Below are 26,606 nucleotides of genomic sequence, written 5' to 3' on the forward strand. Positions count from 1 at the left end.
TGTGGGGACATAAATGAATTATTTGTGTGAAGTTTTCAGTATGCTATCAATTGATCTAATTAATTGGTGTTTGTTAGTTGGTTCCATTTATGGTGTTCGAATATAATAAGAGGTTAATTGGTAAAAGAACAATAAAAGATAGAAAATTCTTTTAAAATAATCTTATGAATTTCCAAAGCTTCCTAGAGTAAGAAAATCAAGGATTAGTCATTTTTTGAGCCATTAAAAGTGATATGATTATCTCATTAGAGCTATTGGAGGTAATAGGAGTGAGCCAATGATTTATTTCCTATGATTTCTCATATACCTCATAATGGAGAGAGTTTAAAATTTAATTGGAAAATAGATATAATTTTCATGAATATGGACATCACTAGATGATTGAAAATTGCAATGTAGTTTGCTTGGCATCCACTAACATGAATTAGGCAATGATTGTATAAATTGTTCCAATAAGGTAACTAATAGGGCGATCATTGTGAGAGTTAATGTAGATTGTCCTTCAAAATTATCTAAATAATATAGATGAGAATGAAGCTTAACACTGGTCTTCTCAAGACATACGAAGATAAAAAAGGAGGGTTATTATGTCCACATAATTATTTTTGTTGATTAGAACATTTATGTTATAAGTGGGAGGAATCTATATTCAATCTAAGATGATGAGAGGATCATAATATTTGTAGCATATTACTTCAAATTTAGATTTATCAAATATAATTTGAGTATCTTTTGATGTTTCTTCTAAAACTAGAGAAATGATAAACGATAGTTATTATCTCAAAATAGTTATCAAAACACTATTGACTTCATTCCTAGCACTTAAGATTCCCTTCATCTTTAGGGTGGATATTATCAAACTTGTCTTGGAAGTACAAGCTTAAATATCTATGAGGAATATTGTGTTCAATTTCTTCATTCAAGTGAAATACCGCCCGATTTTTCATTAGCAAATCTAAAAAATTTAAAATCTCCTAGAATTACCCAAGGGGAAGAAATATTAATAGAAATATTTAAAAGTTCATTCCAAATAGAAGTGCGATCAACAACAGAGTTAGCCGCATAAATCACTGTAATGAAAACTTTGCAAGAAGAGTTTACCAAAATGTAGCCATGAATATATTGATTAGAAGAATTAATACAATTAAAATTGATGCGAGAAGCATCCCATTTTATCCAAATTCTGCTAGGAAGAGAATTATTAAAATTGTGACAATCACCTTCAATATTGAACAATTTATGCTTACCAAAAAACCAAGGATCCAAATAATGATCCATTTTTACCTTAGCTTCAAGAATACAAAAAAGCTCAATATTAAATTTAGAGATCAAATTTTTGCAAGCAATAGCCCTGTGCAAACAATGAAACCCTCTAACTTTCCAAGAAGCAATATTAGGCAAAGATATAATTATTTATATGAAGAGATAGTTGCCTTTTTGGCCAATCTTTATCTTGTTGCTTTTGCATAACCTAAAAAAACTTTAAAATTTCATGATCTTTAACAGAACCAACATGTAATTCACAAAGCTCTTTATTGAACAATTGCACCATTTACAGCATTAGTCTAAATATCCTCCAATCCATCTTAAACGTGAAACTTATTAGTAATAATTGTGTGTTTAGAAGCACAATTAGTAATCGGCAAATTATTCTCTATCACAGAAATAAAATGTTCAAGGACTTCTAAAGAAAATTCTTCAGAAGGAGAATTAAAATTAGGTAAAACTTCTTTTAAACTAGAAGTATTAACTTTTAATTTATTCAAAATAATATTCTCCGGGATAGAAATCTTTTCTAGATTTTCAGTAATAAGTTTTTCTTTCCTCGGAATGTCAGGAATTCTAGAAAGATTTTCAGAATTAGCCATTAACACATTCTCTGAGCCATCCTTCAGATTTTCATATTTTGAACAGTATTTTGATCATTTTGCTCACTAACTTTTTAAGCTAGAGATGTAGGTAATGGGCAAGAAGATCTCACCTACCATGTTTTGCTTCGCCCTCTTCCCAATCTAACCTAGAATAACCTTTTTCTTGCACCGGATTCTTCTCAATAGAATCATTTGGTTTAGATGGGCAAAGAGAAATACAATGAACTAAAGAACCGCATCCAGAACATGGTTTGATTATATATCTTTTTATTGTGAATGAAATTCGCTTCCGCATAAAGTCATAAAAAGATATTTCTTTTCATTAAAAGAAGTTTTTAATCATCGAATTCAACCCCCTCTTGTCGTTCAGTAATTTCAATTGGTATCAGAGCAATTTCAATTGTCATTTAGTCATTTCAGAGATGGCTTCCAATCATACACAATATTTAAAGAACTAATGTGTCCCGCAATAGATATATTAACTTCATCATGAAGAGTAGAATCTTTATTTATAGGAACACAAACCCTATCATAAGTAAGTATTTTTTGTTCTGTTGTTAAGACATCAACAGAAATAGGAATACCCACCAGAGTAGCAACCTTAGAAATTCCCTCCGGTGTCCATCAAACTAAAGATGATCCATGATTTTAATCCAAATTGGAATAGAGGAAAACTCCTCACATTTTGGATGAAATAAAGGTGACCAAAATTGTAAAACAAAATGTTTTCCAAAAATAAACCACGATCCTCCAGACCACCCCAATTCAAAGTCTTCAGAACAAGAAAACTTAAGAAGAACACTACAAGAAATTCAGCTGTTACCGGCGGCCTTGAACGGCTATTATATAGATGCTGGTAATAACGGCGGTTTCGCCGGTGGTTTGGCTATTGGTTATTGCTGGCGGCCTAATAGGTGGTTATTTAAGTACAGGCCGCCGGAACTAGCAGCGGTCATATAACTGCCGGATTAACCGTCGGACCTCAATATTACTGGCAGTATACCGGCGGCTACAACCGCCGGTGTTAAGAAATTTTATTACTAGCGGCGTAATCTTCCGGAATGCCACCGGTAAAAGCCCTAAAATTAACAAGCTCGAGCCTCCCATTTCATTTCTCTTCTTCCCTTCTCTCTCTTCGGCTGTGCTCCCCCATCGCCTTCGCCGCCTCTCACGTGACCGAGAGGCTTGACAACTGCCAACACCTGTCTCTGGCCGCCGACCCCACACCGGCCACCGACCCCACACCGGCCACCCTCGAAGCCTCACTGCCTTGCCATTGTCGATTTCACACTGGCCGCCCTAGTGTTCGTGGGAGTTGAAGGTAAACTGGGAGTTGAAGGTAAAATTGAATAACTTTATGTGATTTTTTGTTCTCACTAGACATTTGAAAGAGTTTGTAATCTAGTGTATGCTTTAGGTTGTAATCTAGACATTTGCATGAGGTTGTAATCTTGTAATCATTTGAGTATATCTAAAATTGAATTTATTAAGTGTAATTTTAGTAATGATAGATCTAATGGGTGGATTGTGACTTTGGATGAGAGCAAGATAGCAAGAGAGAGATTGAGAGAGAGAGAGAAAGAGAGGGAGAAAAGAGAGAGAGAGAGGGGAAGAAGAGTTTTTGACATTTTATCGGTGGTTTACCGACACGTGCTGGCGGTTTTTCGACTGCACGCCGGCTGTTATAACCGCCGGGATGCCGTTGGTGGGCGACTGCCGGTTAGCTGTCACTAACATTTCCGGCGGCTCAACGGCCGGAACGCCGCCAGTACTAAATTTAGCAATAACCAGCAGTATAAGCCGCCGGAAATCCATCAAGGAAGAAAACCGCCGGCAATAGTTTCCTATGCCATTTTTGCCGGCAGCTTGATAACCGCCGAAAAGTCGCCGATTTTTTTTTTAAACCACCAGTTTTACCAGTCAATTCGACGGAAAAAACTGCCATAAATAGTTGAATTTCTTGTAGTGGAAAAAAACCCTCACTCAAAGCAAGAAGAGTAAGGTTACCTTTTAACTTCCATGTTTGAAGCATTACAACACGTAAAGCTTCAAAATATGGTCGTTTACTCAAAGAATAACCAACTAAAGTTAAACCTTATTTTTCTGATTCAGTATTAACAATTTCTTCAGAAAAATGTGCAAGATTATCCAAAGATTTAATAAAAGTAATATAATAAGGTTTAGAAGAAGAATGACGAGATGTCAATAAACCATTCCAAGCTTTCTTACTATTCGGTGAGACTCCGGAAGAGGCATCCAGAGATTTACACGAAAGCAAGGGAGGAAAATCTTTCTACAGATCCATAAAAACTCAAAGAGAAATGAAACGAATGAAGAAATTAGGTCATTGCTTACCAAAACCCAAGAATCGCCTTTTTTTCTCAGAGCTTCTCTCTCCTTGAAAAGCTCTCGTCGTGTTCATGAACTATTAATTGCTGATAATATCAAGTTTTTTTAGCTAATAATGCTACAGTGGATGGTTTCAACAATTTTATTTTAATGCTCGTGTTAAAGATCTTTCTTCGATTGGTCATTTTTTTACCTGGTTTAATTAGCAAGCAGATACTCCAATTCATATTAAGCTTGACCATGTTTTAATTAATGACAATTGGTTAAATACTTTTTTGGATTCTTTTTATCATGTTTAAAACCCTATGTGTTATGTTCATTCTCCTCTTATTGTGTGTAATTATCAATATTTCTTTTTAAGAACTATTGGTGCAACAAACATGAAATTTGGGATATTCTTATTCATGCCATTGATTTTTCTCCTGTTGGTAATCCGGTAAATGCTTTGAATGGAAAATTATGGATTCTTAAAAATTTGATTGAGAATCAAGATTGGGTTTCTTCTCACGATCTCAAAAATAAAATTGATCTTGTTCAAAAGCAGCAGGAAGAAATTATTTCTAAAATCTAATCTAATCCTTTAGATTTGGAGATTAATTTGGTTCTTAATAATGTCAATTGTTTACTTAGTTCTAATTTGTCTTTATGGTCTTCTTGGATACAGCAAAGAGCAAAAGTTGTTTGGTTATCTAAAGGGAAAGATGATTTGGGTTTTTTGTATTCTAAGATAAGACATAGACATAATTTGAATTACATAAAGGCTATTATTACACCTAATGGGGTTATTTCTGATAAGAATGATATTGTTGAGGCCTTTGTTAATCATTTTAAAGATCTGTTTGATTTCTCTGGTTACTATAGAAGAAATTAAGAAAGTTATTTTTTCTTGTTCTTCTACTTCTTCTCCAGGTCCAGATGGTTTTTCCTTTGAATTTTTTAAGAAGAGTTGGGATATTGTGGGGCCTTTTTTTTTTTTTTGCAATGCAATTTTATATTTTTTCAAGACTGGTTATTTATCTAAAGCTGCTAAAGCTACGATTTTTCCTTTGATTCCTAAGAATAGTAATGCTTCTCATATTTCTGATTTTAGGCCTATATCTCTTTGTAATGTGTTTTATAAAACTATTGCTAAAATTCTTTCTTTAAGAATGAAGGATGTTATGCCCTTGATTATCCATTATTATCAATCTGGTTTCATTAAGAAAAGGATTTCCACTAACAATATAATTTTGGCTACGGAGATATTGAGGGGTTTTAACAATCAGAATAAAGGAAAACTCTTTTGCTCCAAAGTGGATATACATAAAGCCTTTGATTTTGTTTCTAGGGATTTCCTTTTTAATAGAATTGCCCATAAAGGTTTTCCACCTGTTTTTATTGCTTGGATTAAAGAGTGCATTGAAGATACTCATTTTTCTATTATCCTTAATGGCGCTCTTAATGGTTTATTTAGTTCTTCTTCTTGTATTAGACAAGGATGTCCTCTTTTCCCATATCTTTTTTATATTGTTATGGATGCTATTTAGAATCTTATTGAAGATAAGTCTAATATGGTTAATTTGAAGGTATTATGGCTGGTGTGCAATCTATATCTCATTTATTATATGTGGATGATGTTCTTATTTTTTGTAAAACATCTCTTAGGAATGCTGGTAAGCTTCATGAGATTTTACATTATTTCTATAATGTTTTTGGGCTTCAGGTAAATCAAGGTAAAAGCTCAATTATTTTTTCTAGAAATTGTGATTTGGCTCTTAATATTAGTCAAATTCTAGGTATCCCTATTTCCCAAAATTCTTTGAAATATTTAGGGATTCCTATTTCTTGTAAAAGGCTTTTAATCTCTAATTCTCTGCCTTTAATGAACAAAATTATGGATATGCTTGTCGGTTGGAAAGCTAGAACTTTATCTTTTGTGGGTAGAGTACAATATATTAATTTTACTATTTCCAATTTTATTTCTTATTGGATTAGAGGGCTTTCTTTACCTAAAACCTGTTACAAGTTTTTAAGAAAATCTTGTTCTAATTTTATTTTTTATGGTGAGATAAAGGTTAGAAGGATTCATATGATTGCTTGGAAAGATGTTTGCAAGCCAAAAATTAAAGGTGGTTTGGGAATTTCTAATTTGGATGCTTTAAGATTTGCTTTTAACTGTTCTCTTATTTAGAGGATTGTGAATGATCTGAACCTACTTGTGATTTGGGTTAATTTTAAATATACCTCTTATTGGAAGCCTTGCTCTCTTTAGGATTCTAAATTCTGGAAAGATTTGTGGGACTACTAGAGATATTAAGAGTAATATCTCCTTTAATATGGTTGATTCTATTAAGGTATCTCTTTTTTGGGATCCATGGATTAAAGGGAAGGCTCTACAAGATGTATTATCTTCTCATGAAGTTGCTATTTTAAATAATATGAAGGTGGGTTATTGGATGACTAATGGTAACTAGGTTATTCCCAGTTATATTCTGGATAATATTATGCAGGAAATTTTGAATATTCCTATTCTTAATCAGAATTCTTCTTCTATCTCTTGGGCACAAAAAGATATGTTGCCTGTTTTTAAGAATTTTTATTCTTTTTTCTTTATTAATATTAATAAGGTTGATTGGTTTAATTATGTTTGGCACAAAAATTATGCTTTAAGGTTCTCTTGTTTTGCTTGGATGGCAATGTTGAATGGGTTAAAAATGGCAGATCTCTAGATTAAGAGAAATATTATTGTACCGAGCAATTGTATTTTATGTAATAATGACATTGATAGTCATAGACATTTATTTTTTGAATGTGACTTTTCTTTTCAGATTATTTCAAGTTTGTTCCTAATATGAATTTCTTTATGCTTAGACCTAATTTAAATACAATTTTTGAATTAATTTGGAATTCGAAGTGGAATAAAGAAGAAAAAGTCTTTATTTTATGTACACTTGCAGTTCTCTTTACTTCATTTGGAAAGAGAGAAATAGTAGAAAAATGGAGAATATTTTCAGCTTGCTGGATTCTATCTATAATCGAATCAGGTATGTGGTTCAAGCCAAAGTGTTGAATTGGGTCTCTTTGCCCAAAATTCATCACAGAATTATTTAGATTGTGAGAGGTTTGAATTTTTGGACTATGATGTGTGGGAAATTTCATTTTTTTTTATATTGGATGGCTAGTTTAGCAACCAGTTTTTTGTTAGATGGTTAATTTATTAACCTTTGAATTTTGGCATTCAGTTTTTAAATATGATTATTTTACCACTTGCTGAGTCCCGGGCGGTTTTTTGGTCCCTTTGTTTGTGAATATTTTATTCCTCTGCATCAACTCGAGCTCTTGAAGTGTTAAGTTGTGTTGATTCTCTGGCAGATTATGTATCAGGAAAGGGCTTCTGTACTTCTTCCTATTAGTAATGTTTGGTTTGTATAGCTTGAAGCTTATTATAATTTGTTTATTTTTCTTTATTCTTTGATACTGTGAATTTATTTTTATGCAAGAGGTTTGGATTAAGATGAAGGGATGTTTTTGTTAGTTATTCAAGGGTTGGGGTCGTGTTCTTGTTCGCAGTGCCAAACTCTTGTTGTTTGGTCCTTTGTTTTACTTTTAGGGGAGATCCGATAGTTTTGGTTCTCTTAAGTTAGGATTTCTTTTTATTTTTCTCCTTTGATAGGAGTTCTTTTATTTCTTTGGATTTCTAGTTTGGTATTGTAAGTCTTTTCCTTATTTTTGTTACATATCATTTGTACTCTTTTGTAATTTTCATTTTTTGGAATGAAATCGGGCATGTTTGACCCTATTTTTCCACACACAAAAAAATTTCTGATGAATGTCCATCAAAATGATAAAATGATATTATCTAGATTAACTTTAATTATTCGATCTCTTGATGTTGATGTTGAAAATACTAAGGTGAGTTAGGAGGGTGATCTAAATTCCTTGGTTTCTTCTATTTTCTCTATTGGAGATGTCGAGTGGCCTCTTTATGCTAGTTCAGGACAACATATTAACATTCACTAAAAAATTGACTATTTCTGGCGGCCATTTACTACCGAAAAATGACCTAAATCCACCCAAAAAAACTTCTTTTCTATAGATTTCTTTTTACCAGTGAAATGCACATTGGAAGGTGGCCTACTTTTGAAATTTCTCGCAGAAAAATTTTTTGATGATGTACCAGCGGATTTTTCACATAACCATGGTAGAAAAATGCTGCAATTTTATCTGAATTACCTACAAATTTTCTACTTGTATTTCTGGCAAATTTTTCCTTTGGAATTGGTGAAAGAATTATCCATCATAAATTTACAAGTAATTTTAGCACAATTATTCGATGACTAACCGCCAAAAATTTGGACAACACCTATCCCCAAACATTCTGGCAGAAGCAGCTTTGGGAATTCTTCCGTTAATATTGGCGGATAATGATTACGAGAAGTTGATCTCCAAACTCTTCATATCATCATTTTTATGGTTTTTTGGCCAAAAATACATCGAAAACCTACACCATAGAAAAGAAAAAATTCACCTTGCCTCTAATACTGTACAACATAACATTTGTACAATCACAACCAATCAAAATAATTCATATTAACATTTCTACAATAATATTTAAACATTTCACAAGAATATTTTAATGCTAAAGTAATTACACATTCAATTAAAAACAAATGTTTAAATACTTCTATAATAAACGTCAAGCTCTTATACAATAAAAACTCAACTTAAAATTTACAAACACATGAAGTCTAGTCAATTTCTTTATCATCATTCTGCTTCATCGTTGTTGGCTGCTTTCAATAAACTGCCCCCACCCCACCACCTCTCCCCCCCCCCCCTCATTTCTGTAGCTCCTCCATTAATTTTACATGCTGCGTATGCATGTGAGCTTGTTGATTTCTTCTAAAATTTTCTTGAACTGATTTCTAATATCCTATATCATTCACATGAGCAATGAAGACCTACATAATAAATAGATAAAATATATATTTCACCATCTTAATCATAAAAAATCGCTACTTAATAGCATAAGAGGGAACTTCCAGCCACTTTCCCATCTCTCGAAAAAGTATATCTAGATATACAAAAACATATACATCATTATAGCTTATTATAACTTTTTAGGCCAACGGATATGTTATCATAAAACTAAAAGTATCATACTCCATGATCGATCAGATAGCATAAACTCTACATATCAGCGCATATATTATATGATTATGCTTGGATATGAAAATAAAAAAAAAATCAAATTATTGATTATCTAATCTAATAATAATTACATCCATGATTCATGTATTTCTGAATCAATTATTATAAATGTTATTTGATTAATATGTGTATTAGCAACTTTGGCCACCACTTCAAGAAAAGTATTTGATCATTTAGCTTTAAGAAATGTTACATTGAGTGGTAGCATTGGGCAATATACACCTTCAAAGCCTAAAATGAAAGCATGTAAACAAAAATAAACATATTTGAAATGTCATGAAGTATCAAATAGCATATTATTTAACGAGTTTGTACTCTAAGTTTTTGTCTCATTTTATTATCCATATTAATCGCAACTGACATGGTTGGGTGATTTGGTTCTAACAAAGATTCAAGAATTTTAGTTTGTGGTTATGGGACTTATTACCTTAGACAGTTAATTTAGTGAACTGGTAAATAGTTTAATGTGAATTTGAATGCAAACTGAGTTGCATTTTGGCTTGCAATGCAAAATTAACAACCTGAGATAACGACCACACTTAGCTCATTTAGTCTGCCAATATATCATGCAATGATTTTAATATGGGAATCATTGAGATTGTTCCATGCCGTCAACTTGTAGAATTCTTCTATTTATTTACTTACAAAACGAGCCCCTTACACAAATGGTGATATTTCAGGTAAAGTATTTTCTCCAAATTAGTTGGAACGAAATGAGTCCTCAAAAGCTATTTCATCTTATACCAACTCCAAATCCGTCATTTCCCTCCTATGTGTCTCATTTGCAAAAATTGTGCCCACTAAGCAATAGCACCTTCTCTCAACCTGCAAGCAACATACTTCACTTAATTTTTTGGTTCAACCTCTATGTTATAAAAGAATATCTTAATGAAACGTTCAAAGTCCTAGTAGTCTTCAATGAGAAAAGGTCCATCAAAGAACAAAATTAGTACAACAGTAACAACAACAATATTAAGCCTTTTTCCCACTACGCAGAGTTGGCTAAATGAATAATTTTTCTCCATTTTAAGGATTCATGTCATGATAATTTGATAAGTTTTATGATGATTGTTGAATAACTAACACAACCCTTCTGTTTTATCATCCAGGAGTAGCAACTTGGCAATGACAGTGTTGAAGAATGAAATCAGTGCTACGGCATAATACCGGTGCTCTGAATCAATGTCGAAGAGAGGTTATTGGTGATATAGATTTTTCTTTGATAGTGGTAGGGTCATAATTTTTTTAATCGGAAACACAAATTAATTACTTTAAAAATTCAATCAATATTTCTTCTATAGCTACTTAAAATTTTAAATTCTAAAATTTTAGAGGGTTCATAAATTAAAATTTTATATATAAAAATTCTATTTATATAATTTAATTTATTTGATATATAAAAACTTTAAGAAGTAATTAAGTGAGTATTAGTCTGCTCATGCCCCCTTAATTCACCCTTTTATTTTACTATAAAAGCTTAATGTGTTTGTAACATATCAAATTATATCTCTAATCAAATGAAGTCCAAATTTTTTTAAGACACTTTGGAATGGGCTTCAATGTCAATGCCTTTAGCCCCACTTACTGAAGCATGAGCTAGAGATTAGAACTTTTTCTTTTTATGGATGAACATAGATTTGGGAATTATATATTAGTTGTGTAGTTAGAATTTTTTTCATATGGGGGGGGCATAATACTTAAAAAAAACTTCAAAATTATAAAAATGTAAATCAGAAACTGATCATTACACAACTCTCAATTTTTTATTGGTTGGGATCTTTGGTTTCAACTAGAGGTCTTGTATTCTAAGGTTGTGTAAGTGATCGGTATGTGATTTTGCCTCATTTTACCAAATGTCCCCATATTTAAGGAATATGGGATTGGTTGCATCTAAGCTTTAATGCGTTAGGTTGTATGGCCCAATGGGTTTGCAAAACACACAAGCCTTAAATGCTTTCATTTACATAACATAACAAAAATGAAAATTGAGGAAAAAATGAGAACCAAAAGGATAAAGTTTAAGAAAAATATGTGATGATTTGACTTTGTAAGGGTTTGAAACTGAACAAAAAACATCACATCCTGCAGTCTTCATTTTTTTTAAGTATAAGCTCTTTTGTGAAGAAAGAAAAAATTTTACCTCTGACAATCAAAATTCTAACCTCCAAAAATTAATGTCATCATGTTCCCTTAATTATAAAGAAATTAATCACATCCTAATAATTTTCAATAACTCATAAAAAGTTTCCTTCATTTGATATTTAATTATTTCATAAAATTTGGATACAATTGAACTTCTTTTCAAGACTATATTTATTGTCACGCACACCCCAATTTTATAACAAACATGATGGAACATATTCATTTTAGCTACATCAACACATTGCAGTTAACCCTATTAACTTGGTCTATCCATCACTAGCTACAACCATTAGCCCTAAATCCAATTTGTGAGTTCCCCACATCATAGACTACATCGAATGTGAGGTGCTGCCTATTACCAATGATCACAACTTCACTATCATCCTCATTTTCAATGAAGGGTAAGCACACTTGAGATCTACTGAACCTATAAAGTACCCCTGTGAAATGTAAGTTTGTCGTCACGTCACCCTCATAGATTAACAAAATCTCTGGCACGATCACTTGTGGGTAGTTAGTGAAGTCATAGCACGTGTCAAGATTTAATCTTGGTGGCGCCATCGAGTAATTGCTCATTTTTTTTCGAAAATTATCGCAGAGGGCAGAGTAGGCAGTGGGTGGCAGGCGGCTAATTACTGTGCCGGAGTCCAATATTGTACCAGGTCCACTGAATATTGTAGGTGAAAGGGCGAGCCTTTCACCCCCAACAAAAATGGCAGTCAGATTGAGGAAGTAGAAGGATGGCATATCAGGGTTGGTTAGCATCGGTGTATACTTCACACTAAGGCCTGAGCTTCCTAGTTTGAGATATCCCAATCTATTGGGCCTTGATGGTAGACAATATGAGAATATTTTGTTATACAATTGAGGAGCTTGGTTAATAATTGAAACAGGCCCACGACCGAGGCCTAATAACCCATCTTCAAGTCCAAAAATGCCAGTGTTGTTATGTCCACAGCCGAAGACAAAGTTATAAATAATATCATTGGATAAGTACAATGTGTCTTCAATAAGGGAGCCATTAGTTTTAGAATTATCGTTATATTCTTCCTCATAAAGGCAGGTGAAGCTAGAGGAGCAACCAAATTGTTCAAGTTGGGTACAATAATTAGAGTTGCATGGGATGTTGGAGAAGGTGAATGACTGGTTTGGGTCAAAAAATGTGTTTTTTTTGTTTATGACAGTTAACGCAGGGGTCACATTGAGTCCAAGTGAGATCGCTACCAGTATCGAATATAAATGAGAAGAACTTGGAAGGAGTGCCTAGGCCTATGTTGACGATATAGCTATTGCGATTAATAGCATAATCGATGATTGTCGAAACTCTTGCAAAAAGAGAGTCACCAATAGGGTTTAGGTGGGTGGTGGCTTTGGATGCTTGGCAATGGATGTAATCAACGCGGGCTTGGTCCTGACGGTAGAGCTCCACATGTGTCATCTTGTCCTGGCACATCCTGGATGAGCATAGGCCATGAGAGTGGACCACGTTGAGCTTGGAAGGGTTCATGCCTGTCACAGTTAGAACAACAAATTAATGCACTTATTTTTTTTCTTTTGCATCACGTTTAAGCTTGTGATATCTATCAAATGAGCTTAATTGATGCATGATTTCTTATTATTCTAAATATTTTATGAAAAAATAAGTCTCCAACAGGGTATTAAGATATTATTGAAATTGCTCAAAAACTTTTATTAGGCACAGAGCAAGAGTTCGTCGGCAATAGTGACTTGACGTCAATGACATGGTATTCTCCAACAGGCTTTTGTGTTGATACTAGAAAATTCTTTTCAATTAGAAGAAAAAAGAAGAACAAATTGAGAAGAACATAATAGAAGAGTAGAGAAGATGATTTAGCCATGAGAATAGAACTTTGAAGCTCTGCTTAGCATAACTTGAATGAGTAAGCCAAGTGGAGGTGGGGCTTTATAGGCGGTTGATTATTGCCCATAATGGGGTTCTTTAGGAATTTAGTTTATAATATAAGTCATTATTTTAAGGGGAGATTAGATGGTAGAATAAAAGTTCAAATAAGTGTTTTGGCCTATAAAGAAGGAAACAAATGTCTATTGTTTGGCCTTGTTCTTATGTTACCAACTTGCTATTTTTTTCTTAAGTTTTAGTTTGTGATAAAGTTATAAATTAATTGCATTCCTATCAATCAAATTTTGTTGAAAGGTGTCGGCCATTTGATTTGGTTGTACTCAATTTTATTCCTTTCTCATACAATGTTGTCTTGATGTATAGTTCGGTTAGAGATTGACAGAGAGAGGAGTGTCACAACACTATATATTTTAACGTAATTACTTAGTAAGTCAGACAACTGACATAGAGTTTAGTCTTGTGGCACTCCAAACCTGGCGATGAAATGTTGCAAGTGGGGCTAAAAATTTTATTTTTCATTTCTCTTGTTTAACTTGAAGTATTGTGCCCCTTGGTTACTTTTATTTTTGCCTCTTTATCTATTATGTGTAGAGAATGATGTATTGAATAAGGAGAGACAAAGAGAGAGTGAGTAAGAAAGAGTTTTGCACAAATTCTCCCAATTTTCCTTGTGAATTTCTTCCTGTTGTGTGGCTCGAACTTTTTTTGGATTTCAAAATTTTCCACATTATTACAGTTTTTTCTGCATTTCCTATTTCTTGTTTGTAGACGCTGTGTGGGTTACTTTCCCAACACAATCTTGTATAGGGAAATTTCACTTAAAACAAAGTGCCGAGTTATGTGAGAAAAGACTAATTGTAAATAGAAATTGGTATGGCACTTAGTGTAATTTGCCAAAATGGAGTTCATCAATTATATGAAAATTTGATGCAATATTGTAACTTAAATTATTTCAAATAATGTTTTAAAGAACAAATTTTAGTGGAGATTTGTGATATTTAGTTTTTTTGAACTTTTAAAAGAACCAATTGTAGTGTAGATTTCAGATATTTAGTTTTATTGCACGTGCATTAAATGCACCTGAATAAAAACTTAAATATAAGAACTCATATTATGAAAATTTAAATTATATTTTCTAGGATAAAAAGATAAAACATTTATTTTTTCCCTATAAGTAATTCTAATTATTAAATATATTATTGAAGTATAATATTTATTTTAAGTTTGATAAAAAAGATGAGTGCAAAATATTTCATAAAATAGAATATATATTTACAGATTTCATAAATTTTCTTAACTTTGATCAAAAGAGTGGATAAAAGATAATCTTCTTAATATTTCAAATCGAAAGCTCATTAATCATGAAATTAGCTTTTCCTTTATGCAAGTGACAAAATAACATATTGTAGAGAAGAGAAAGATTATGTACTCGATCATAGTTAGCTGGACAAGTTGAAAACTTATAAAGTAGTGAATTTCCACTAAAAAGAATAGCTAATTACAAACTCTTTTAATCAAAAGGAAAGACATAATATAATGCATTATGGAACAAAGAGAGGAGGGTCAGGGCTAATTAAATTTTCTATATACTACATTTTCGGGAATTGCAATTTTACTTGAATCAATCTTGGAACGAAACATCCAAGTTAACCTTTGAAAATATCTACAAAAGAAACGAGCCTACTATACAAGACACAATGTAATGAAAATTTACTCTTAAAAGAGGCCTTATTGAAAAGAAAAGTTAAGAAGATTTTTTCCTTTTATTACAATATAGGTATGTGCTTACATAATTAACAAAGGAAAGAATCGAAAGACTGTTCAGTAGTTCAACAATTGGCAAGTAATAATGATCAGGCAAAATTAAGAAATGAAAGTATCTCAATAAATAAATCATTTTCTCTAAATTACACATTACTCAATAACAAAAAATTAATACCTAAGAATTGATCATTTCAATATATAAGAAATTTATCATTATTAATTTTCTGTATCAACTAAACATATACATAAGATCCATTTGTCAATTCAAGTTATAGCAGAAAAGCCCATCCTCTCATTAGTTCTCCTTTCTTAAAGGGCAAATCATTATCAAAATGACTACAAGTTTTTATGTAACAAAAATAAAAAATTGATCATATTCATTGGCAATAACATCAAATAAATAGCTATACATTACAATAATGAGTTGATTCAACTATCAATTATAAGCCAAAGACAAAAAGGGTATTAGATCAGAATATATCTAAAATAAAAGCAGTAATACAAGAATCCAAAATTCATTAGAATCATAAATAGTACAATTTCATAAATCAACCGCGATGAAATCAAAATCTAAATGCCTAATAAAACTCTTCATACCTTTATTCAAAACTAACCAACAATCGAGGGTCAAAAGATAATTATAAAATTACATAAAAATTTAACATAATGTACTTTCAATCTTGAGTACGTTACCAAGAAACCAATGACAAATATATATATATACATATATAATGTAGAAAATATTATCACAATTAATGATTATTTTGATAAGAATGACATATTTTTGAACTGTTCTGTTACAATATGTATAAAATGAAAGTTTGAGGAGGTTGGGAGACCTCAAAGAACATGCCCGAGGCTTACTAAGAGTGGAGGTTGGGGGTGGAATTGGCAATTTTAAATTTTCTTTAACACAAAGAAAAACTTTTATAAATTTTTTTAATATCTAAAAAGTAGAAAATTTTATCCCTTGATGCAGAAGCAAATTAATTTTACAATAACAAAAAGATTAGAGTTTTCAACAAGAAAATTAATCATAGAAAAATATAGCGTAGAAAATAATAATAAAAATGACAACATAATTTAGAGTGGTTCAGTCCAACTTGACCTACGTCCATTCCCTAGAAATCTCCTTTCTAGGTATTGCACTAAAATTAGTGTCTCTCAATTTCCCCCCATAGAAAGGCATAGAAACCCTTCAAAAATCTTTTCAAATAACCTGGTATGGCAGAGGACATACTCTTTTTCACTCTTCTAGTTAAGGCAGAGAACCTGGAATCCATTTTCACCCTCTTGTTGAAGGAAAAGAACATGTACTCCTTTTTCTCCAACTTATTGATGGTAGAGAACCATGACTTATTTTTGTTCCCCCTAGAGCCACCAAAGGATTAAGGCAAAAGCTTGAAGAACATAGGGAAGATCCTTCCTTGGAGTAACCCAGTGAATCCCTCACAACTCTCTTTAACAAACAACTCTCCCTTTATTCTCTCCCAAAGCACTCCTTAACTCCCTCTCTATGCTCTCTCTCAAGGTACTTAGAAATAAACGTCTTTTTGGAAAAAAGACTAAGATAGATTTAAAAAAAAAAGAGCTTCTTAGAAAGGCCAAAATTTCAATCTATCAACTCTGATCATCCAGTATGATCCAAGATCATCATCTATAATTAGTTCAAAGCACTCTTGTTAATACTATAAGAAGAGATAGACCATGTACGATCAGTTCAAAGAGCTGAATGGATGATCCAGGATAATTGTGAGCATCGTCCAATATAATTAATATAAAATAACCTTTTCAGATAATAAAAATTGCATTATTTTTTACGATCAAATCAAGAGAACGTACTGATCATTTAGTACGATATGCGATGATAAATTTTTGTCCCATGTAGAACTCAATTCATATAGTATAAAATTTGGGGTCATTATATACGATTAGTTGAAAAACTATGATATTTTGTCTTGGAAGATGGTGATGATAAAGTTTCATCCCATGCAAGAATTAGGTCATATAGTACAATCATCACCAATCGTCTTGTACGATCTGATTAAAAAAATTAACAATAATTTCTCTCAGAATCACTGGATGAATTTAGGCATGACTATCATATATCATACAGTATGATACATATCATATAGCATGATTAGACAAAAATTTTATGTTATAAAATATTACTTAAAATATTATTAGTGGCTATTTTGATTATTATAATCATTAATAGTTTATGGTAGGAGTCATACAATATGATTAGTTTAATCAATCTTAATTATCACAAGTGCCCTATTTAAGTATTTTTTAGTTAACTGATCCTCTTGAATTATATAAATTGTATTGTATGATTAGTTTGAAAAACTTAACTTTTTCCTAACTCACTAACTCACCCCCTTGAGTGTGTGTCTATGTAAGGATCCTTAGCTTTAGAATCCACCAAAATATCTAATTGACTTAAGAAATATAAAAAGTACATAAAAACTAAAAATACATACTTTAATCCTAATCTACCAAATCTTGAGCTGATCGAGGTTGTATGTGAAAAGTGACCTAAATGTTACTGAGCATGGTAAAATATGTTGAAACTTGTTCAATATGAATTACAATATTAAACCTAAGCTTATGTCCCAGCGGCAAACTAAGAGGGGGGTGAATTGGTAATTAAAAATTTACTCTCTTTTAAAAATTAAAACCGAGAAATAACTTTAGTGAATTTTATAGAAAAAGGTTTTTCAACCACAACTTAAAACTATAGAAATAAAAGCAGCGAAAAAAATAAAAGACACGAGATTTATAGTGGTTCGGTCAAACACGACCTACATCCACTCCATGGAGCCACCCTCTGAGTATTGCACTAATACCACTATTGACTCTTCTTTTGCACCCACAGCAAGGCGGAGAAGCATTTACAAAACTCTCTTCAACAACTACCAAGTGCGACAAAGAACCATCATCCTTTTACACTTTTCCCAATGTTGGCAGAGAACCGTCCTTCCTTTCACACTCTCCCGGTGTAGGCAGAGAACCCTTTGTCCTTTCACACTCTCCAAGTGTGGGCAGAGAACCCTTCGTACTTTCACACTCTCCAAGTGTGTGCAGAGAACCCTTCGGCTGTTCACACTCTCCAAGTGTAGGCAGAGAACCCTTCGGCTGTTCACACTCTCCAAGTGTCGGCATAGAACTGGATCTCCTTGACAGATCTTCTCACAAGAAATCTAGAAGGACGAGAGAAAATAGTGAAGTAATCACAAACAACAAGTAGAGACTCCTACCTTTGAGTACCAAGTAAAACTTTTACGCTCCAGTAGTAAGAATCCTCCTTAAAACACTATCTCACACTCTCTCCTTGACTCTCCTTTCAATTGGCACAAAGATCAGTAGGAAAAAAGATTAAGAGGCAGTTTTAATTGGACTTTATATAGGAAAGACACAAAAAGCCGTCCAAAAGCTGCTGAAATTTAAGTCTGTACATAGTGGATCGTCCGGTACGATCGTGGATCATCCTGGATGAATCTACTTAAAACAATTTCATATGAGCCCAATGTATATTGGTACGAACTGACTTCATACGTGATTATCGTTCTGAATGAACTAAGTTCGTCCTGTACAAACAGTTATACCATAGGTCGGTTTCAACAAACTGCAGGACGTTATCAAAAATATGAAGGGAGAAAGCATTTTCATCCTAGCATGTATAGGAGTTCGTCTGGATGAAATTTTTACAGAGAGTATTTCGTCCTAAGCCGAATAAGAGCTCGTCTAACTCAAAACATTTCTAGAGTGCATTTGGTCCTTGGAAAAATTGGAGTTCGTCTAGATGAAATTTTAACAGAGAGCATTTTGTCTTGGCCCGAATATAGGATTTCATCTGAACGAAAATTCTCCAGAGACCATTTCATCCTAGGACGAATAGAAAAATTTGTCTAGAAGATCAGGACTTAGAAAAATTTTCTCACTTCCTGTTCGTTCCATTGCTCTTCTTAGGGGATAACTGACTTGATCATACCGTACGAACATGGTTCGTCCCATACGATCAATATGATTTTTTAAAGATCTCCCCAAGTGTGTGTGCGTGTGTGTGTGCTTATTTACTCAGTTACAATCACTCTCACTCAAACTCAATACAATAAAAATTTACAAGCTATCTCATGCTGAATTTGATTTGAAGTCTTCATTAAGTAGAGTTTAATTTTTCTGAAATGTTAGTCCACATAAGAGCAAAAACAAATCTTCCAAAAAATGTTAGGATAAAATAAAATATAAAATAATAGAATTTGAAATCATCAAAACTATACAAGTTGCAAGAATGTAAAATATGTAAATAACAACTCTCTTAATAATCTCCCAATTTTTTTATGATGGAAAAATAATTATTGTTTGTATAATATTCAAATTCTAAGAATCTCTTAAACTCCCCCTGAATTGATGAACATATGAAAATAAGGAGGCATTGCACAATAATTTTATCTTTTTCTCTTTTTTTTTAATATAATAGATAAGATATGAAACAAAAATACGATACAGAACAAAGATACCAATAATACGATACAGAACAATAATACGAATAATATTTTCTCCCCCTTTGTGACAACAGCAAAAAGGGAAGAAGAAAAAGACTAGAAACATAAGTAGTTATATGATAATCATTTGATAATTGATCCTTGAATGTGATTGAAATAAATTTTGCAAATAAAATTAAATCATTAGGCAAATAAAAATGATTCATATAATTTAAGAAGAGATATAACATTGATAAAAAAAGAATGTATCAAAAACATGAATCAATTTAGACATTAAGATAAAGAATATCATTACATAAAGGATGAATATAAAATTTATATATTTCAAATTTCAATACGAAATATAAATGTACAGAAGATCAATTTGAATTAAGAGATTAAATGATTGTAGAAAGAAATAACTACCGCATGTGACACTTTGCGCATCTTATTCAATAGTTGTGGCACATTTTTTGTGCATCTTTTCACTTGTGGGCTTATTTTGTGCCTCTTTTTAAAATTGCGAACCATTGCGCATTTCTTTTGATTCTTGTACATTTGTATATTTTTCAAGAGTAATCTTAAACTTTCCAAAATCAATAATAAAAAATTTTAAAATTTTCTAAGTGCATCAATATTTATTGATCAATAAAATACAAAATAAGAAAACATTACAATTGAAATAATAATATTAAACAATAATGTAGTCTAATAAGAGACATAAAATTGACAATCTTAATTACATCAAGTTATTAATAAAACTTAAATTTAGAAAAATTAGATTTTCTAATGAATTCAATTTTAAGTTGCACTTTAAGGTATAGCACTTTTAAGAATAAAATTTTTAAAGATTGTCATATAGGCTAACACACATTTCAAAACAAGATTAAAACAAAGACATGATAACTTATATTGATATCATTATAATGGATATTACAATCTAAGGAAAGATATCAATACCACATAAAACTCAAATACAAAAACATCAAATGAAACGAACACATAACTAAAACAAAATACATCACAATGAAACACATCACAATATACTACCTCACAATCACATCAACTAAAGAAAAACATAACCAAGTACATGAATCACTCTGATGGTCCTTGATCTGGAGGAGGAGGAGGTACAGTACTGAAGAAGTTAAAATAATTGCTTATCATAAGCATGTTGGAACTAATATCATTCTTCTGCTCTCTCATATACCCCATGTCCTGATTGTATTGAGTATCCTGCTGCTGCAAATGAGTTTTAATTTGATCAAATTTTTTATCAAAATGAGACTCTGAGCGATCAAATCTATGAACCAAATCTTGGTAATTTGGTTCAATAGCAGGTGCAGGTACAGGTTCATCCTCTGAGTCACTAATAATATGTGGTTTACGTGGTTCATCTTTTTTTAAGATTGCTCTAAATGATCCGTCATTGTAGTATAGAGGTTCTTTAAAATCTTGATCTGGATGAACCAAATCATACTTCTTCTCCAAAATGAAGGCAACAAGATGTCCTAAAGTAATGTTTTTCTTTTTTTTATGGGCGACATGACCAAATTTAGAAAGTCCATAATGATAGTCAAGGATTAGTTGGGCTTCATCTATTGGTTGGTCAGTCATAATCAAGTAGATTACTATAGAAAGAAGAGGAGTAATGCTGACGCTATCACTAGCTTTAAGAATTATAGAAGTTTGAAGAACATGTTGGATGATACAAGCATTACAAATAAGACTGGAGAATTTAGGCATATGCTCCTTAAATATAATTACTCTAATCACTTCAATAATTTTGGACCAGTCAAAATCAAAAGTAGTGGTCATGGTATGAGCTGTAGTTCCCTCAGTCCTTAAGTTCAAAAAGATTCCTAGGTCAGCCTTGGTGATTTCAACTTTCTTCTTAAAAACATATGACCTTATGATAGAGTGATCAGAATTGAAGGACATATTTGCTAGAAAATAATGAATGGTCTATTGGTTGTAGAGGTGGACTAGTGTGAGAATGAGATGAAATTGAGAGAGGCAAATAGATTCATTACCTAAAAGGTCGGTTGATCTTGAATAAGAACCCAAGAAGGGGTGATCTTAGCGGAGACAAATCTAAGAAAAAACTCTTCATTGGCTTTGGACAAAAAGTTATCGGAAGAGTTTCTGGGTGGACCCTTGACTAGAATCTTTTGTCATTTGCTTGAACTTGCCATGGATAAGATCTAAAGGAAGAAAGGGTTTGAAAGGGATGTGTGAGTTTGCTTGTTGAGTTCATAAGCCTGTCAATTTAATGAAATACGACTATTCATACAGACGAAATTACTTTCGTCCCATACAAAATTCAGTTCGTCCCGTACAAAAAAAAATTGTTTAAATTAACGAATGAGTCCAAAATGAAATGGCTTTTCGTAATCACACAACTTACGAAGTGTCCTTTTGTACAAACTTTTGTCCAAACGATCGTACAGACGAATAGGTGTTTTTCCTCGACGATCAGAAATTTAAGATCGTTTTAATGGCAGTTGAAACCGTCCCCTACACCGAACCACCAAGCATTTGTCCGAACGAACCAAAGGTTCATATGTACGAATATAGTATTAAAAACAACCTCCATTCAACTGTCAATCAATCATCCCGTCGTTTGAAAATTTTGTCCAGACGATCGTACATACAAAGTTAAAATAAAAAACTGAAAAACTGCACGCAAACGATTCAAATCCGACAATTGGCACAACATAATTCGTCCTGTTCGAAAATCCTTTTGTCCTAGATGATTGTCACTCAATTTTTCAAAACATGCACTCAATCAAAACTAAAACATAAACACAATAAAAAATATAATAGAAATACATAAAATCACAAAATCACTAATATAGAAAATCACAAACTCATAAATACACTCAAAACATAAACTAAAAACACACAACAATGTTGCAGAAACATTTTAATTAAGCATTCAAATCGATCACACCAAGCCTTGTTCTTAATGCACTAAAAGTATCAAAGGCTAAAGATTTTGTAAAAATGTCTGCAAGTTGATTTTCAGTAGAAACATGAGTAAATTCAATTTCTCCTTTGAATGCATGATCCCTTATGAAATGATGCCTGATGTCTATATGTTTGGTTTTTGAATGTTGAATAGGATTTTTAGAAATACAAATAGGACTAGTATTATTATAATAAATTGGAATAGTGCCTATAGTTAATCCTAAATCAATCAATTGTTGTTTCAACCAAAGTACTTGTGCCACACAACTTCCTAATGCAATGTATTCAGCTTCAGCAATGGATATGGCTACTGAATTTTATTTTCTACTGAATCAAGAGACTAAAGAATTTCCAATAAACTGACATGTTCCATAAGTGCTCTTTCTATCCACCCTACAACCTGCAAAGTCAGATCTGAATAACCAATTATTTCAAATGAATAGCTAAACTTATGATACAAAATTTCTAAGTTTTGAGTTCCTAACAGATACCTTAAAATCCTTTTTACTACTATCAAATGTGATTCTTTTGGATCTGATTGAAATCTAGCACACAAACAAACACTAAATATGATATAGTACTGGCTAGCTATCAAGTAAGGCAAAGTTTCAATTATCCCTCTAAATTTCTTTTGATCAACAGATTTTCCCTTAGGGTCCTTATCCAACTGAACCGAGTAACTCATTAGTGTATGTTATATCTATACTTAAATGATATAAATTCTTCTTTTTCCCTAATGACATTTGTTATTCCAAATATAAATCAATCTCTTTCAGGATCAATTATCAAAAGCTTTTCATATAACTTCTTACATTTCTGTGTTTATTCGTTTCTTCTTCTCTTTTTGCTTATTGTCAAAAAGGGGGAGAGATATTGTTTGAAATTTGATTGATTGTGTTGTTTGTGTCTTTTAAAATGTTTTGTATTTATTTTGGCATTTTAGTGTCATTTTTTTGTGTGATTATTTTTTTGTGTTGAAAAGCTTTAAATTAAAAAAAAATTGATTTGTTCAAAATAAATTCCCCTTATTCTCACATGCTTATTCATTCAGGGGGAGTTTAGGAGAAACTTAGGACTTTCAAAATTACACAAATAATAATTATTTTTTCATCATAAAAAAGGGGGAGATTGTTGAGAGAGTTGCTACTTAGCTTTGTATGTTTTACACTCTTGCAACTTTTATGTTTTTGATGATTACAAAAATTTTTATTTTGATTATTATTTTCACCTAACATATTTTGGAATATTTGTTTTTTCTCTTGTGAGTAATATCATTTTAGGGACATCATACCCAAATTATTGAAGACTTCAAATTAAGATCTGCTTAGAATGTCTAGTAAAATTAAAGTCTGTATTTTTTTATTTTTATTTGAGCCTGAGAGAGTGTGATGTTATTGAGTAACTTAGCACACACACACACACACACCGGGGGAGAGCTTTTATACTATTCATATGTACGAATTTCATTGAGTTTGTATGCAACAGTTTTTATACTATTCGTACGTATGAATTTCAATCATACGGGACGATCGTGAATGTTCATATTTTAAAAATTATAGTTTTGGGCGATTTTCTGTTTCTTTTCTATAAAAGGTTCACTTAAGACTAATGAAATCTTTTTATCATTTGGTCTTTGTGCATACATAAGGGAATTTAAAGGAGAGAGTGAGAGAGAGTGTTTGAAGGATATTTCTTACTATTGGAGCGTAAAGGGTTCACTTGGTTACTCAAAGGTAAGGATCTCTGTTTGTAATTTATGATTATTTCACTCTTTTCTCTTGTCCTTCTAGATTTCTCAAGAAAAGATCTTTCAAGAAGATCTGATTCTCTAGCAACACTCGAGGAGTGTGAAAAGCAGAAGGTTCTCTACCTAAACTTGGAGTGTATGAATAGCGGAAGGTTCTCTGCCAACACTTGGAGAGTGTGAAAAGCGGAAGGTTCTTTTCCTACACATGGAGAATGTGAAAAGTGGAAGGTTCACTGCCTACACTTGGAGAGTGTGAAAAGTGGAAGGTTCTCTGCCTACACTTGGAGGGTATAAAAGGATGACGGTACTATGCCTACACTAGGAGGGTGTAAAAGGACAACTGTTCTCTTCCTACACTAAGGAGTGTAAAAGGATAATGGTACTCTGCCTACACTTGGAGGGTGTAAAACAATGACGGCTCTCTGCTGCATGGGGTAGTGGTGGAAGAGAGTTTTTATGAAGGCTTCTCAGCCTTGCTGTTGGGGCAAAAGGAGAGCCACTAGTGGTAATAGTGCAATACCTGAAGTGGGAGACTTCAATGAGTGGACGTAGGTGGTGTTTGACCAAACCACTATAAATCTTGTGTCTTTTATTTTTCGCTGCTTTTTATTTTTTTGTATTGTTATTATCTATGGTTGAAAAATAGTTTTTAAAATTTCTAAGAAATTTCATCAATTTTGAATATTAAATTTCATTTAACAAGAGGTAAATTTTTTAAATTACCAATTCCCCCCTCCCCCCATCTTGGTTAGCTATTGGGACATAAGTTTAGGTCTAAAAACCTAACTCATATTAAATAAGTTTCAATAGAGTTTTGACTTGGTAAAGGTTGAGCAGTGTTAAAAGGATAATAGGGGGCCTCGAGTTGGGTAGGCGAGAGGGCTGAGCTCTAGAGGTGCTTCTATCATGAGGTTGCTGGGTTTGAGGAACTTTTGACTGTGGATAGATATGGCATAAGTTGGAAGGTTGAACAATTGAGCCACAACCCAAGAAAGGGGTAGGCTTCCAATCATAATAAATCTTAAGGAATACATCATCTCTATCAAGAGAGATCAGAATTTCAACAGGAAGTGAGGAAGTACTCACAATCATGACACATACCCTAGAAAAAGTGAGACGAGTTTTCCTCGTAGTGAGAGCATCCACCACCAACGAGTAGCAGATGAAGCTAGCAATCTTTGAGATCCTCAAAGGGTTCCAAGATCCATAATCTTGATCCATATGTGGATGGACCTGAACTCATCACATTTCAGTTTGAACTTATGTGTCCCTTTTGAAGGATAAAAGGTATGCTGATAAAGAACCAGGGGACCCCAGACCAAGCGACATCAAAGTCTTCGAGAGAAAAAAACTTAAAGATGAAGAACCCATCATTCAATAATAATAGGTCAATCAAGCCTTTAGGAAATCATAACTTCTTAATGACATTGAGGAGACTCAGATATGTAGGCCTAGGCTGAATGGAATATCCAACCAAAAAAAGGCTCTAATCAAGAGCCCCCAAAGAAAGATCATCCGCAATAAAAGGGATTTTGGCGGTAGGTGGGATAAAGGATAGGGAAAACTCGTTAGTCACTGGGTCATGCTGGGTAAGGTTAGAGATGAAATTATGGTCATATGGCGTAGAAATGGGAGGGTAGGACCTCCTAAAGAGAGGGGGGAATCATTAAGGTAAGAGGAAGAAGACACAAGTTGAGTAGGAGCTCTAACTCAAGCTCGTTTATTAAACAAGCTCAAGTTCAAGTTTGACGAGGCTTGGCTTGCAAGCTCACTAGCAAGTTTAATTATCTATAAAAAATTTTAAAAAAAATTTATTTTATTTATTAAATTGTAACCCACCTAATCCCACCTAAAAATTAATATTAAATGTTTTAATCCCGCCTAATAATGGCCAAATTTCAGGCAGACAATGCTCGATGCGCTGCATATGTGCGAGCCTCATGCTAATAGCAGGTGAAAGTTGTACGGTCCTCTACCACACCAAGTTGGTGAAAGAGAGTTTAGATTCCAAAAGTCATGAAAGAAACTTTTTTGGCTACTCACTCTAACAAACCGACATAAAAGCCTGAGGTTTTCCAACAGCCTGAAGCTTACGATTTGGATGAGTGTTAGAGGCCAGAATTAACAAGCCCATATTGGAGAAGAAAAATTGTGTCACCACGCAGATTTTGATTTCTCCTATTTTGTAATCGAATACTACATTG

General features: G+C 32.7%; 1 pseudogene; it reads right to left on the minus strand.

Annotated features, from left to right (window-relative positions):
* Positions 1–11,828: 11,828 nt before the first annotated feature.
* LOC110108113 lies at positions 11,829–13,059 on the minus strand (annotated as a pseudogene).
* Between the last annotated feature and the right edge of the window lie 13,547 nt (positions 13,060–26,606).

This window comes from Dendrobium catenatum, unplaced genomic scaffold (assembly GCF_001605985.2).
Source record: "Dendrobium catenatum unplaced genomic scaffold, ASM160598v2 fragScaff_scaffold_1022, whole genome shotgun sequence".
In the NCBI taxonomy this organism is placed as follows: Eukaryota; Viridiplantae; Streptophyta; class Magnoliopsida; order Asparagales; family Orchidaceae; genus Dendrobium; species Dendrobium catenatum.